Source organism: Saccopteryx bilineata, chromosome 2 (assembly GCF_036850765.1).
Source record: "Saccopteryx bilineata isolate mSacBil1 chromosome 2, mSacBil1_pri_phased_curated, whole genome shotgun sequence".
NCBI lineage: Eukaryota > Metazoa > Chordata > Mammalia > Chiroptera > Emballonuridae > Saccopteryx > Saccopteryx bilineata.
In genome coordinates this window covers 292,916,272-292,929,423 of record NC_089491.1, presented here as the reverse complement: position 1 = coordinate 292,929,423, position 13,152 = coordinate 292,916,272, and the positions used below count along the sequence as shown (strand labels likewise).

At 41.3% G+C, this 13,152-nt stretch overlaps 1 long non-coding RNA gene across 2 annotated transcripts in view; it reads right to left on the bottom strand.

The window, feature by feature from the left end:
- Positions 1-369: 369 nt before the first annotated feature.
- Positions 370-13,152, bottom strand: part of LOC136326032 (uncharacterized) — a 146,202-nt gene continuing 133,419 nt past the window's right edge. Inside the window, exon 4 of one of the 2 annotated variants that reach the window (XR_010729374.1) lies at positions 370-436. This is a non-coding gene — a long non-coding RNA (uncharacterized lncRNA). Of the gene's footprint in view, positions 437-11,785; positions 12,057-13,152 lie in introns of those variants that run through there. The other variant, XR_010729375.1, reaches the window with a different exon arrangement.

Sequence of the window (13,152 nt, the reverse complement as noted above, 5' to 3'; positions counted from 1 at the left end):
CCTCATGACCTCATTTAAAACTATTTGTCTCCAAAGGCTTCACCTCAAATCCCATCCCACTGGGGGTTAGGGGTTCAACATGTGAATTTTGAGAGAATGTTCAGTCCAGAGCGGCCAGGGTGCCGTGAAATTCAAGGTTGAGATCGTTTGCCAGGAAGAGAATGTTGCAGCAGTGATAACAGGGTTTCAAGGAGGATGTATTTCAGGGGTTGCTAATCTACCGTATTCGTCAAGTTTATGGAAATGGCAGATGACCAGATGACAAGAATGAGACCCAAAGCAGGGTCAGGAGCAGAGTCCGTGAACTGATAGGAGGAGCCAGTGGAGTCAGGACACCAGCCTAGGAAGGATGCAGAGGTAGCGTCACCTGGGGGGAGAAGGAGGGTGTTCCCTTCCGGCTGCTGAGCCCAAGGACAGGGCAGGTGAGCTGCTGAACCTGTTCAAAAAGGATGGAAAAAAGTCTTAGTCCCAAGTGCCCCACCAAGCTGTCGCCAGCACTGAGCAGTCAATAAACATTTGTTGAGCCACTTAATGAACATGACTGTCCTGCTTTTAACATTGATTTAATTAGTCAGATCCATGAGGGGAACTTTTTAAAATCAATTATTCTCATAAATGCCCCTCCTGATTGTCCAGCGTACAGATTTTCTTTTTCTATTACCTTAGTTCCCCACTTCTTCCTCCTGAATCTCCCTGAACATCAAGAGGTTTTTGAACCTCAAAAAACAAAGAAGAGGAAGAGATAGACGCTAAGAACCAAGTTGGATACTTTGGGGGAAATCAGGGCAAAAGACTTGATGTGGAAAGAGCCGCCAGGCTTTTCACTGGGCTCTGTGAGCCTTCACTCTGTAGCACAGGCAGAGTGAGAATGGACTCACCATCATTTTATTTTGCCACTGGATTGAGTACAACTCACTGCTACATAGATGCTATTCAGGCTCATGCTGAAGCCTTGTTAGGAGGTTATGTAATAGAGGAAGAAGCCCAGAGGGACAGCCAGGCCACTTGATGCGATGCAGCACGTATTATCTTCCCACTCCCTGCCTTTGCCAGCGTGGACGTGTGTACACGGTCCTGCCCAGAGCTGTTTCTACCGGACTCCTGGGGCTGCCTCCTTCGTCCTCCGCTGGATGGCTGGGAATCCATCAGCGAGATTCTCCTTACCGTGAGGAAGTTTAATCAAGGTCAAAGAGGATTGTTTTCTCTTCCCAGTCAATGGATTTGATCTATAAACCGGTTTGTCCTGCCAAATGGAAGGAAGTCGTCATTGTCTTTTCACACATGAGCTTCCCTAACGCAAGCACTATCTCGGGGGCCATGATTCAGTCACAAAGGCATTTCAGGCACGTTTCGCTTGTTTTTTCCTAGAATGATGATGAGATCAAGGACCGTGTCTGTGATACAGTGCGTGAGAATTTCTGGAAGTGTAAGGTGTTTATCAGGAAGGACGGTGGTGGTTTGAAGTTACTTCATTCCTTTTCAGCTGTTACTCTCTAAGGACTTGAACCGGGCTGCCTGAAACTTCATCACAAAAATACTTTCGTGATAAAAACCTTTCCAAAGAGCAAGTGTTAGAAAGCCCCCATTCAGGATCTAGCTTGGGTCTAGTAATATCCAATTCCTCAACTTTTCAAGATTATTAAAAATAAAGTCGCGATAGATGTTTGTCTGTGTCTTCAGACAATGGAAAGGACAGCATAGATCATTTTAAGTGCAAAAATATTAGCTCTCAAAGGAGCTGTGATCGGAAAGAAATACAGTGTGTCCATAAAGTCATGGTGCACTTTTGACCGGTCACAGGAAAGCAACAAAAGACGATAGAAATGTGAAATCTGCACCAAATAAAAGAAAACTCTCCCAGTTTCATACCTATTCAGTGCAGTTCGATGTGGGCTCATGCACAGATTTTTTTTAAGGCTCCTTAGGTAGCTGTCCCGTATAGCCTTTATAAACTTGTCACTGACTGATGGCCTACCAGAACGGGGTTTCTCCACCAAACTGCTGGTTTCCTTCAACTGCTTATCCCACTGAGTAATGTTATTCCTATCTGGTGGCACTTCATTATAAACGCGCCGATATTCATGTTGCACTTTGGTCACGGATTCGAATTTAGTGAGCCACAGAACACACTGAACTTTCCACTGTACCGTCGACATCTCGACTGGCATGGCTGTGGGCTGCTCCTCTGTATACACGGTGTTACATCATCATCTGCGCATGCACACATGCTGCCACATCATCCTACAGAAACTGGGAGGGTTTTCCTTTTATTTGGTGCAGATTTCACATTTCTATCATCTTTTGTTGCTTTCCTATGACTGGTCAAAAGTGCACCATGACTTTACGGACACACTGTAGTACTGACAGAAAAATACTGGCCCTAAAAATCATAGAATTTTTAAATGATGGATCAGTGACATTGTCAATACAGTCCCGTCACTTTGCAGAGGAGAATGCTAAGGACAATTAAATGACGTGATTTGTGCACAGTGACAGAGTTGGTGGAGCACCAAGACAAAATACAGGTCTTCCAACCCTCAAAGCCCAAAGCAGTGCTCCAGAAAATTCCAGGCCACTGCACACCCTCCCTTGCCAAGTGCACACTGGGGAATACAGGTTTTGTGTTAAAACTCCAAACGGGTGCATAGATTGAACAATATGTCTCCATGTAGTTCCTTAAACATTTCCAAACAGACTTCCTTTTTTATTTGTATTTTCAGGTGGTTGTACTGCATCTTGCCTTTAGTCTTCACTGAAAGGCTAAAGGAAATCTGCAGCATTTTTTAAAAGATGGAAATTTTCTTTGCCTCTGAGACCCTAGTTTCCTCAGACCTTATGTCATCTTGGCAAGTTTAATTTGGCTTGGGCTCTACTGGGACAACATGTCATCATCCAACAAGTTCAAAGTACTTCCTATTTTATTAAAATTTAAAAAAAGGCCTGACCAGGCAGTGGAGCAGTGGATAGAGTGTTGGACTGGGATGCGAAGGACCCAGGTTCGAGACCCCGAGGTCGCCAGCTTGAGCATGGGCTTATCTGGTTTGAGCAAAGCTCACCAGATTGGACCCAAGGTCGCTGGCTCGAGCAAGGGGTTACTCGGTCTGCTAGCCCCATGGTCAAGGCACATATGAGAAAGCAATCAATGAACAACTAAGGTGTTTCAACAAAAAACTGATGATTGATGCTTCTCATCTCTCTCTGTTTCTATCTGTCTGTCCCTATCTCTGACTCTCTCTGTCTCTGAAAAAAGAAAAAAAAGACCTTATGTTCTGTATAATTATGCTATCTTAAGAAAAGACTGATTTTATTGAGAGTGTTTTTCTCCCCCAGAATTGAAAGGAAGAAAGCCCAAGCTATTGAATGGAAAAATAACTGCTGTAGTATCCGTGTTAAATCTGGTTACAAACGGTATTGATATATTTTATGTTCAAAGCGATATCTTTGGAATTTCTATAATGGATGAATAATTACTTTCCAATATAACCGTGCATTTTACCAAAATATCTCCCTTATGTAATCGAAAAGTGAACAAGTTCAAAAGCAGTGACTCATGACCTCCTGCTGCTTCTAAAAATCCAGTGATACACATACCTATTATTCAGAGGTTAGTAATGCCCTCTAGATCTCTCTTTTTATTCTCCACCGTTGTCAGCCAACTCATTTTATGGTTGTTAAGTCCACAAAGCTTCTGGATCCTCTACCGCTCATGTCATAACAAAACTTGACCACCTGACATGCAGGCCTGGTTTTGTGAAAATACACTAATCCCTCCCTAAGTCTGTGATAACCTGAGTCAACAGTGAACACATTAGTGCAATACAATTGCTGATGTGTAAAGTTATCCCCGTTGGCCACTGAGCATGAGGCATCTTCTAGCACTTCCATTGTTGAAAGCTCCATTCAATTTGTTTGTCAGTAACCTGAGCGGACACAAAGGCTGGGAGAAAGAAATCAAGTATCAATCTGTCCATGTAAAATGACTCCCATTATTTAAAAAAAAAAAAAAACTGACATTAATTCAGTTTTTAAAAAGCTACATCTAGATAGATATTTTGAGCTATAACAGTCCTCAAACTATAAAAATGACTAAAATGTTCTATATCATTCACTTTTATTGACCTTTGGGACAGTCTAAAGTCCATGGAAGAAAATTTAAAAGCTCTAAAACAATAAAATCAGCTTATACCATCACCACTTCTAACGAATAAAAATATCATGCATTTTTTTTCCAAAACAAAATAATTAAACTGAAGACTAGGCCCTAAATGAGACCTAAAAACTATCTTGCCTTGGCCCTCCATAGAGGGAAAAACTGAGGGTCAGCTTAGCTAACTGAGTTAGAGGTAAACACAGGTCACCGGCTAGTATGAGAATAAGTTACAAGTACACTCAAGGTCACATGAATGCCTCTCCTTGGCTCTTTTCAACTAGGACCAAATTCACTGTCATTTTCCTGCCTCCCCTTTAGGGTCCTTTCCTTATGTCCCCTTGTTGCCAGCTCCTATGTCCTGTTCCTAAAGAGTCTGACTTTCTCAGTTAAATGCTAAATTTGGAAAGTAATCTCTTAACCCAGCGTGTGGTCTTAAACCAAAATGTATAACATGGAATATGAATAGGTGTTGCCTAACAAAAGGAGCCTTTGGTCAAATTTGTTTGGAAAATTCTAGGTTAAACAAGGTTTCTTTCTGTAGAATTGTTTTTGGCCTTTAATATGCTGATGTGCTTTGTGAATCTTCAGATATGCACATCCCAACTTTATTTGTTATATCTTTAAAAAAAATAAGCATATGTTGCAAATATTATGATAAAATAAAATCCAGTTTTGGAAACACTGTGACATAAGCGAATTCCTAATGAGTTTTAGCTCAGATGTAGTCTTTCCAGAAATGTAGATACTTTTTTATAATTATGAATAAAATGATCATCTTGAAAATTTGCAAAATACATAGAAAATTAAACTGACTTTTATTCATACTAGCCTAAGACAGGAAATTATCCAAAATATTTGGCATTTTAAAATTGACTTTTGGAAGATTAAAGGCTTTAAGATATGAAGAAACAACAATTTAAGATGGCATTTCATGTACTGTGAAAAGATTCTCTACCAGTTAACATCAGATGGCTTCATCTAGGTACCTGCTTCCTTGTCAAGCTGATCCTGATAGTAAAGGTGCCATTTCATTTATTTATTTATTTATTTTTATTATTTTTATTTTTTGTATTTTTCTGAAGCTGGAAACGGGGAGAGACAGACAGACTCCCGCATGCTCCCGACGAGGATCCACCTGGCACGCCCACCAGGGGCGACGCTCTGCCCACAAGGGGGCGATGCTCTGCCCCTCCGGGGTGTTTCTCTGCCGCGACCAGAGCCACTCTAGCGCCTGGGGCAGAGGCCAAGGAGCCATCCCCAGCGCCCGGGCCATCTTTGCTCCAATGGAGCCTTGGCTGCGGGAGGGGAAGAGAGAGACAGAGAGGAAGGGGTGGGGTGGGGGTGGAGAAGCAAATGGGCGCTTCTCCTTTGTGCCCTGGCCGGGAATCGAACCCGGGTCCCCCGCACGCCAGGCCGACGCTCTACCGCTGAGCCAACCAGCCAGGGCCGCCATTTCATTTATTGAGCTCTGCATGTCAGGTTGTTCTAAGTACTTTGTATTACTCATTACAGCCCTCCAAATCAAATTGGTATAGTGTCCAGGCCTGTTGACCTCACTATGACACACCTTCCCCCATCCATTCTAATGACCCAAGTTCCAGTGATTCAAGCGTGAACTCTGCTTTTTTCCTTCATACCACAATTTCAGAAAGTGCCAGGATTTAAGTAAGCCAGCGTTGTGCCTATGTTTCTGAGTCATTTCCCTCTCCTTGTATTGAACTTTTTTAGCAGAGGTACTTTGATTACTGCCATCATATACACAACATCATAAACAAGGCAGGAGCAAAGGATGCAACCAAACTGATTCCAGTTCCAAAGGGGCTCAGATCCATCGCTGGCTAATGTGACCCCATGACTACACTGTAGTCTCAACTCCTTCTTGAGTCCAGTGCTGTTCAAAGTGTGGTCCAATGACCCCTTCTACTCCCCCAAGCTGTTCGTTATAAATCTGTGATAAGGAGCTTGCTCCACGAAGCAACGACCTTCGCAACTACCTCACTAAGCACACTGATTAGTTCAGCTGCCATTTGCTTTCAAGGTAAAAGTTTTTCAACGTGTAAAGCAACATGTCACAAATTTACATTCTGTACTAACTCCTTATCTCACTGCAGATGGGTACAAACAGTTCATGGACAGGCTACTTTGTACAGCACAGCTCTGACTTGGTTAGGCACCCTTTCCTTACAACCCTAACGTCTAGGTAGTTAACTGGAAAGGGCATGGACTTTGGGAACATGCCATCTGGGTTCCCAGTGACAATTCTGTTGCTTACTTGTTATGTAACATTGGAAAAAATATGTAAAACCTTTGAGCCTCAGTTTTCTTATCTGTAAAATGGAGAAACTAATTTTTACTTCTCAGGAGGGTTGCAAAGTTAAAATCATACAATGATAGTAAAGGTTTATTACTATGTTAATATACCACAGTCCCTTTCTGTTTCTGCTTCCTGGCTTCCAATACCTGAGATGTTATTTTTTTTATTGATATGAGCTTTTTAATCACAATTTTGGACTATGGTAAAGCAGAAGGAAAAGGGAAGGAAGTCTGGTGATGGTAGAAAACATAGACCCTTGCAAAAACACAATTCTTATAATTTCTATAAAATACAAAATCATATATCTTAGTTTTTGTACCAAATCTCCTAGAGAAAGAAGTTAAATATTCGGGAGGAATATTATCCTGTTTTTAATGGTATCCAAAAAGATCCAGTGATTATATATACCCTGGTCTCTAATATCTCAAAGAGCTATTATTCCTTATCTCTTTACTTCAGTTTATTGCCTAATTGTACTGTCTTAAATCTACTTAGAAAGAGATGGGGTCTTCTAACTTGTCAAATCAAATCAGGATTCACCATGCTTTTTAAAATAATTTTTAAATAGGGTCTAAAAAGAATAACATAATCATTAAATTACACTTGAGTAGCAGAATTCTTGCCAGATTCTACTGCTGGCCTCTTTCTAAAATTGGCTTATTATTGGTCCAGGCTTGACTCATAAAAATGGGTTTTTGTTAGTAGACATGAGGAAACTTTGGTAAAGCATAGGAAGTTTTTCCACATTTGAATAGGTATGGTAAGACGCTGCTAAATAAATCTACTTGAAGAGGTTTTCAGATGACAGAGTTTGACATGATGACATGGGCAATTAATATTTTGCTTTCCTGTAGCAATAACTTGCTTGAAATTTTGCTTAAGTTTCATCATTTCATTCTAGAACAGCACTTCCAATATATTCTCAGGATTTATTACACAATATGTTATTAGAGAATATATTTCCTTACCACTGTGAACTTTGATAGAAGTACTAAAAACACCAGTACATTGTTCACTTTTAGGTACAAAGCTTTAAACAGAAAGTGCCATCTAAATAATAAAATAGAAAGATAAATAAAGAAAAATAATTTCTATCATTTCATTTAATGAATGCCTAGAATTTTAATTTTTAAAAATAATTCAATCTAATTTTAAATGTATCTATTCAGCACAGTGAGGCTAGACAAATACAATAATGATAGATCTTTCTTAGTGTGCTTATACCCATTCTATCCAACATGTCCCTAGAAATAGTCTCCCCATCAGTACAGGTAAGATAGAATGAATTATTTACATAGAAAAATCCTTGCTTAGCACTGCATATAGTCTGAGTGAGTTAATTGTCATAGCACCTTCTTTCCTGAACTCTCTTTATTCCTTTGTTTTGAGACTTCTTTGCAGGGATCATAAACTCCCCAGCTGCTCACGCTACACACAAAAGGCACAGTAGAGAACTAAAGCAAGCATCCAACTCCATCACAATTTACTGAATTGCCTCAATTATCTAAAACTTCAGAAATACAGAATTGGTTCTGAATTACCTAAGCAGTTGCTTGAATTTCTCCTGTCAATTTTGTAGTAGCCTAGACATAGTCCCATCTTTAAAATGGGACCCACTGAGACTGTGTTTAAAAAATAATCTTGAAAAAGACTCTATTACTGAATACTTCTTTTCCAGTTTCTGAAGAGTGGTGACAAGGCAAACATAAAATATTTATCTAGCATTTGGTCAGACAGACGAGCACAAAATAAAAGTTATGAGAATGTGCCAAATCACAACCATGACCCACAACAATAGAAATGTGAGAAAAAACTTGTCAGAAGCTTCTGGCCATGTTTTCACAGGGGTGGAGGAGCACAGAGAGGATGTATTTCTCTTCCTTTATCTTGCACAAATGTTTACTTTGGTCTATTTTTGCTTCCTCTCCCACTTCCTACCTAAACAAGTCCCACTGGATCGGTCATGTCAATATTGAAGGGACTCATTTAGCAGCTCATTGTCTCCACTTCCTGTAATCACTGAGCACCAATGTGTCGCTGTTCTCCACTTCCAAAATAAGCTTTAAGCACTGTTATCCCCACGCCCATGGCCCCTTTTCACAATCAACCTTCACGTTTTCAAATCGAACTAATTAAGGGTCATCGATTCTAGAACTCTGCTTGGTCTGTTTCACACACAAGTGCTTCAAAGAAGCTGGAGGGAAGGTATAAAATTAATGCATTAATTCATCCTGCTGACCTCCTGAACCAGAGTTCTCAAGTGATGAACCCTGGGTATCTGCATTTTTTAATAATTTCCTTTTCCCATTTTGAACCCTTGTTAATTAGGCATTGGATATTCTAAATGGACTCTAATTTTATTCCTTTCCTACTGTCTCTTTAATTTCTTTCTGTCTTTTTGTTCTCTTGCCTAAGATATGTTTCAATTTTATCTTCCAAGCTGTCTACTTTTAATTTTTTTTCATTATATTTTTAATTTCCACAATCGTTTTTATATTTTCTGAATTTTTCTCTTTTCATTATGACCTGATATTTTTCTTGACCTGATATTTTTTTAAACAGGTGTAGCATTCCTTTTCTCTCTGAGGATGCCAAAATTATAGTTCCTTGCAAGTTTTCTCTTTCACCATGCATTATCCCCACTTCCGGGGTTTCTTTCCCTTTCGTTTGTCATGGGGTCTTTCCTGGGTATCGGAAGCTTCCTTTGAATATCCGGCAATTATTGGTGCCTGCTCTCACCATCGGAGCATTATAGAGTATACTGGATGCCAGGGCCAGGAGTGGGTAAGGCAAGCAAAATACCTGGGACACAAAATTTAAGGGTGCACTCAAAATTGTGCAAGTGCGGTGTGGGTTGTAAGTGTACTATGAGTAAGTGCTTCCTAAGTGTCTCGCTGTGGCAGCAGCGCACAGAGCCATGGGAGTCCAGCACAGGGGAGCTCAAAGGGGGTTCATCAGATTCTTTGCCACGGGCCCCAAGTGTTTGTGTGTGAAGATGTCTTCTCTGGGGAAGTTGGGTTCTCCGGTGAAGGACCCTCTGGAACTGGATGAGAAAAGGGGCTCGGCATTCAGCACGTAGACTTCCAAACAGACTCCCCTGTTTCCAGCTTAGCTTCCACTCCTACTCTTCTCTGGGGCCTCAGGGGCCTGAGCTGCCTCGGCTCAGTTTCTCCAGACAACGACCCCTTTTGGGGGAACAGGAATTCTGTAGTCATATGACTACGATGGGTGAGGACAAGAAGCAGGAAGTCCTTACAGTTCCGTATCCAGACTTTCCAACAACACCTGTCCTCGGCTTCCAGCCCTGACCTAACTTCCACATACCTGCACTTCCTGTAATGACTTTTGTGTACACACACACACACACATACACACCTACCCCAGATACTTAGAGTCACCTTCCTCCTCTATGACAAGTGATCTGTCATTGCTCGGATCACTGTCTGTCTCTGGGGTCATAAATGTCACGACATTTTTCTAAAATGATATGTATGATTTCTTCCGTATTTTCTTTACTTGGGGTGAATTTTAAAGAGGGGCTGGAAATGTTTTCAACTCTCTTTTTAAAAATATACTATTCAAAATGAAAAAAAAAAGCTCGTCTCAAATGTTTACCTAAAAACATTATTTCCCACACCAATCACTTTCACGAGCTACTTCTTTTTTTAGCGATTTTGTGGATCTGAAGACGAGTGAATAGATTTTATAAATCACATTTCTAACACTTGCTTCACGGCTGAACATTTATTCAACCAAGAGTTATAGAGTGCTTAGCATTTAACAAGGCTGTGCCAGTCTCTAAGGGTAAAAAGAAAGGAATTAAGAAGGGTCTCTGCTTTGAATAGGTCTGTCGTCTCCAAGGGAACACCAGCGTATATACAATTGAGGACAAAGGATGGTTCGGGCCTTCTGTAGACCTAAGGAGAGGCGGGACACGCTGACAGAGGAGGCAGGGTGAAGAGGTCAGGAAAGAGCCAGACCATGAAAGACAAGCTGGTGGGGACTGGGGCCAGGCTGGGGTGTGGAGGAGGGGAATCCCGGGCAGATGGTGCAGCAGAAGCTCAACCAGACAGAAGTGCAGAGAGCTGGATGTGTTCAGGAGGCTGCCAGCCAGTCTGTACAGACGGCCAGGGTAGACAGGAACACGCTAGTGAAGACAAAGATGCAATGAAGACTCCACTTCTACCCCCACCCCCTACACTCTCCTCCATCCCTTAAAATTCAAGCCAATGACTTCATGGTTTTCCCATTAAATTGGCAGAATCTGGTTCCTAAGCCCCAAACCTTGGGCAGTCTTATGACTTCCTTTGGCCAATAAGAGTCAGCAGACAGGATAGTGTGCTCCCTCTGAACCTAGGCCTCAAGGAGCCATGTAGGTTTCTGTTCCTGCTTCCTTCTGAACCTTTGTCATCCCCATAAACCAGTGATTTTTCAGTCTTTCCATCTCACGGCACACATCAACTAATTACTAAAATTCAGCAGCACACCCCCCCAATACATTTTTTGCGGATCTGACAAAAATAAAAATAGGTATAATTTTGATTCGTTCACACCAGATGGCTATTGTTGTGTTGGCTGTTGTTATTTTTTAATTTGACAACCTAAGAGAAAGGAGATCAGTGCCCCTAACTAAAAAGTCAGGTATTGCAGGTTTGAAAGATTCTTGTGGCACACAGGTTGAAAGTCACTGGCATTAAGCATGCCCAGGCTGGACTGCTGGAGGACAAGGTAGTAGTCCAAGCCAAGCTGCTCAGTTTCTCCAGTTAAGGCCACCCTAGACCAGGAGAGGCCAGCCAACCCCAGACACTAAAGCAACTCCAGCCAAGTTCAGGAGAGCCACCCAGCAGACCACCCCAGACAAGAGAACAATGAACGTTTCCAAAGTATGTCTCTGAGATGGTGCAGTTGTTTGTTGCAGAGCATTGTTGTGGCATGAGATAACTGATACAGAGAGGTGGTCAATAGACAGATGTGAGGATTCTGTTTGATACACTAAGGAATTTAAAATCATGCTTGTGAAACAGAAATCCCTGTGGGATGAAAGGAGAGAAACATTATTTGACTTGACTTTGGAAAAGTAACTCTGGCTACAAAGTTTAGGTTGAGTTAAAAATGAGATCTCTTGTAATAGTTTAGGTAAGAGATGCTGAATGCCCGAATAGGCAACATCAGTGAGGATGGTGAGACAAAGACAAGTGCCAGAGATTTCAAAGGGACAGAGCAGATAGGACATGGGAATGGGCTGGTTGAGGAAAGAGAAGCAAAGGAAAGGTGGTAGCATGTTCTCCAGATAGGGCGTCGGATGCCATGAAATGAATTAGAACTAGGTTTTGGGGAAAACTATAAGTTCATTTTTACTAAATTAAATCTGAGTCACTATGGGACATTCAGGTAGATGTTTGACACTCCGTTTCATGTATCGACCTAGATTTTTTATAGCAATACGAACTTAGAAAACCACACTATAAAGATAATTAAGTAGAGTCATGGTGTGGGATGGAATAACCCGGGGGAAGGTGTATATTGAAAAGAGGTCCAAGGGCAGGTGGACACAGGGTGAACCAGTTTAAACTTCTTGCTGAAGATGAAAGCCTGGCAAAGAGAAGGAGACAGAAACACAAGGAAAGTCAGGTATCTCAACGCCAGAGGAACATTTCAAAAAGAGAACAATTAATGGTATTTATTTGTTGCGAGTTGTATCTCCCCCATTAACTATATGTGCCTATCAAAATTTTAGAACCAAAAAAAAATTTAAAGATCAAGAATTCAACAATGTAGTTACATCTACAAAGTTATTATCTTATTATTTATTTATTTATTTTAAAGAGAGGGGAAGGGAGCAAAGAGAGGGAAAGAGGAAGGGTGAACCATTGATTTGTTGTTCCATTTATTTATTCATTGGGATTTAAAAAAATTTTTTTTATTTATTCATTTTAGAGAGGAGAGATAGAGAGACAGAGAGAGAGAGAGAGAGAAGGGAGAGGAGCAGGAAGCATCAACTCCCATATGTGCCTTGACCAGGTAAGCCTAGGGTTTTGAACCGGCAACCTCAGCATTTCCAGGTCAACACTTTAGCCACTGCGCCACCACAGGTCAGGCGATTTTTTTTTTTTTTTTTACAGGAACAGAGAGAGAGTCAGAGAGAGGGATAGATAGAGACAGACAGACAGGAATGGAGAGAGATGAGAAGCATCAATCATCAGTTTTTCATTGTGACACCTTAGTTGTTCATTGATTGATTTCTCATATGTGCCTTGACCGCGGGTCTTCAGCAGACCGAGTAACTCCTTGCTCAAGCCAGCGACTTTGGGTCCAAGCTGGTGAGCTTTGCTCAAACCAGATGAGCCCGCGCTCAAGCTGGCGACCTCGGGGTCTCCAACCTGGGTCTTCCGCATCCCAGTCTGACACTCTATCAAATGTGCCTCAGCCTGGTTAGGCCCATTGGTTGATTTTTGTATGTGCCCTGACCAGAAATCAAACCTACAACCTTGACATATTGGGACAACACTCTGACCAACTGAGCTGCTGGGCCAGAATCAAAGTTATTTTTCAAACTAAAACTAAGTAATTTCATAAGAGTTGGACCTTACCAATTTAACAGCAAAATGAAAGTATTTCTGAAAATATTTAAAAGAACCATTTAAATAACTACAGAACCACTTTCAAGTCCCATGAAGTTTAAGAGAGA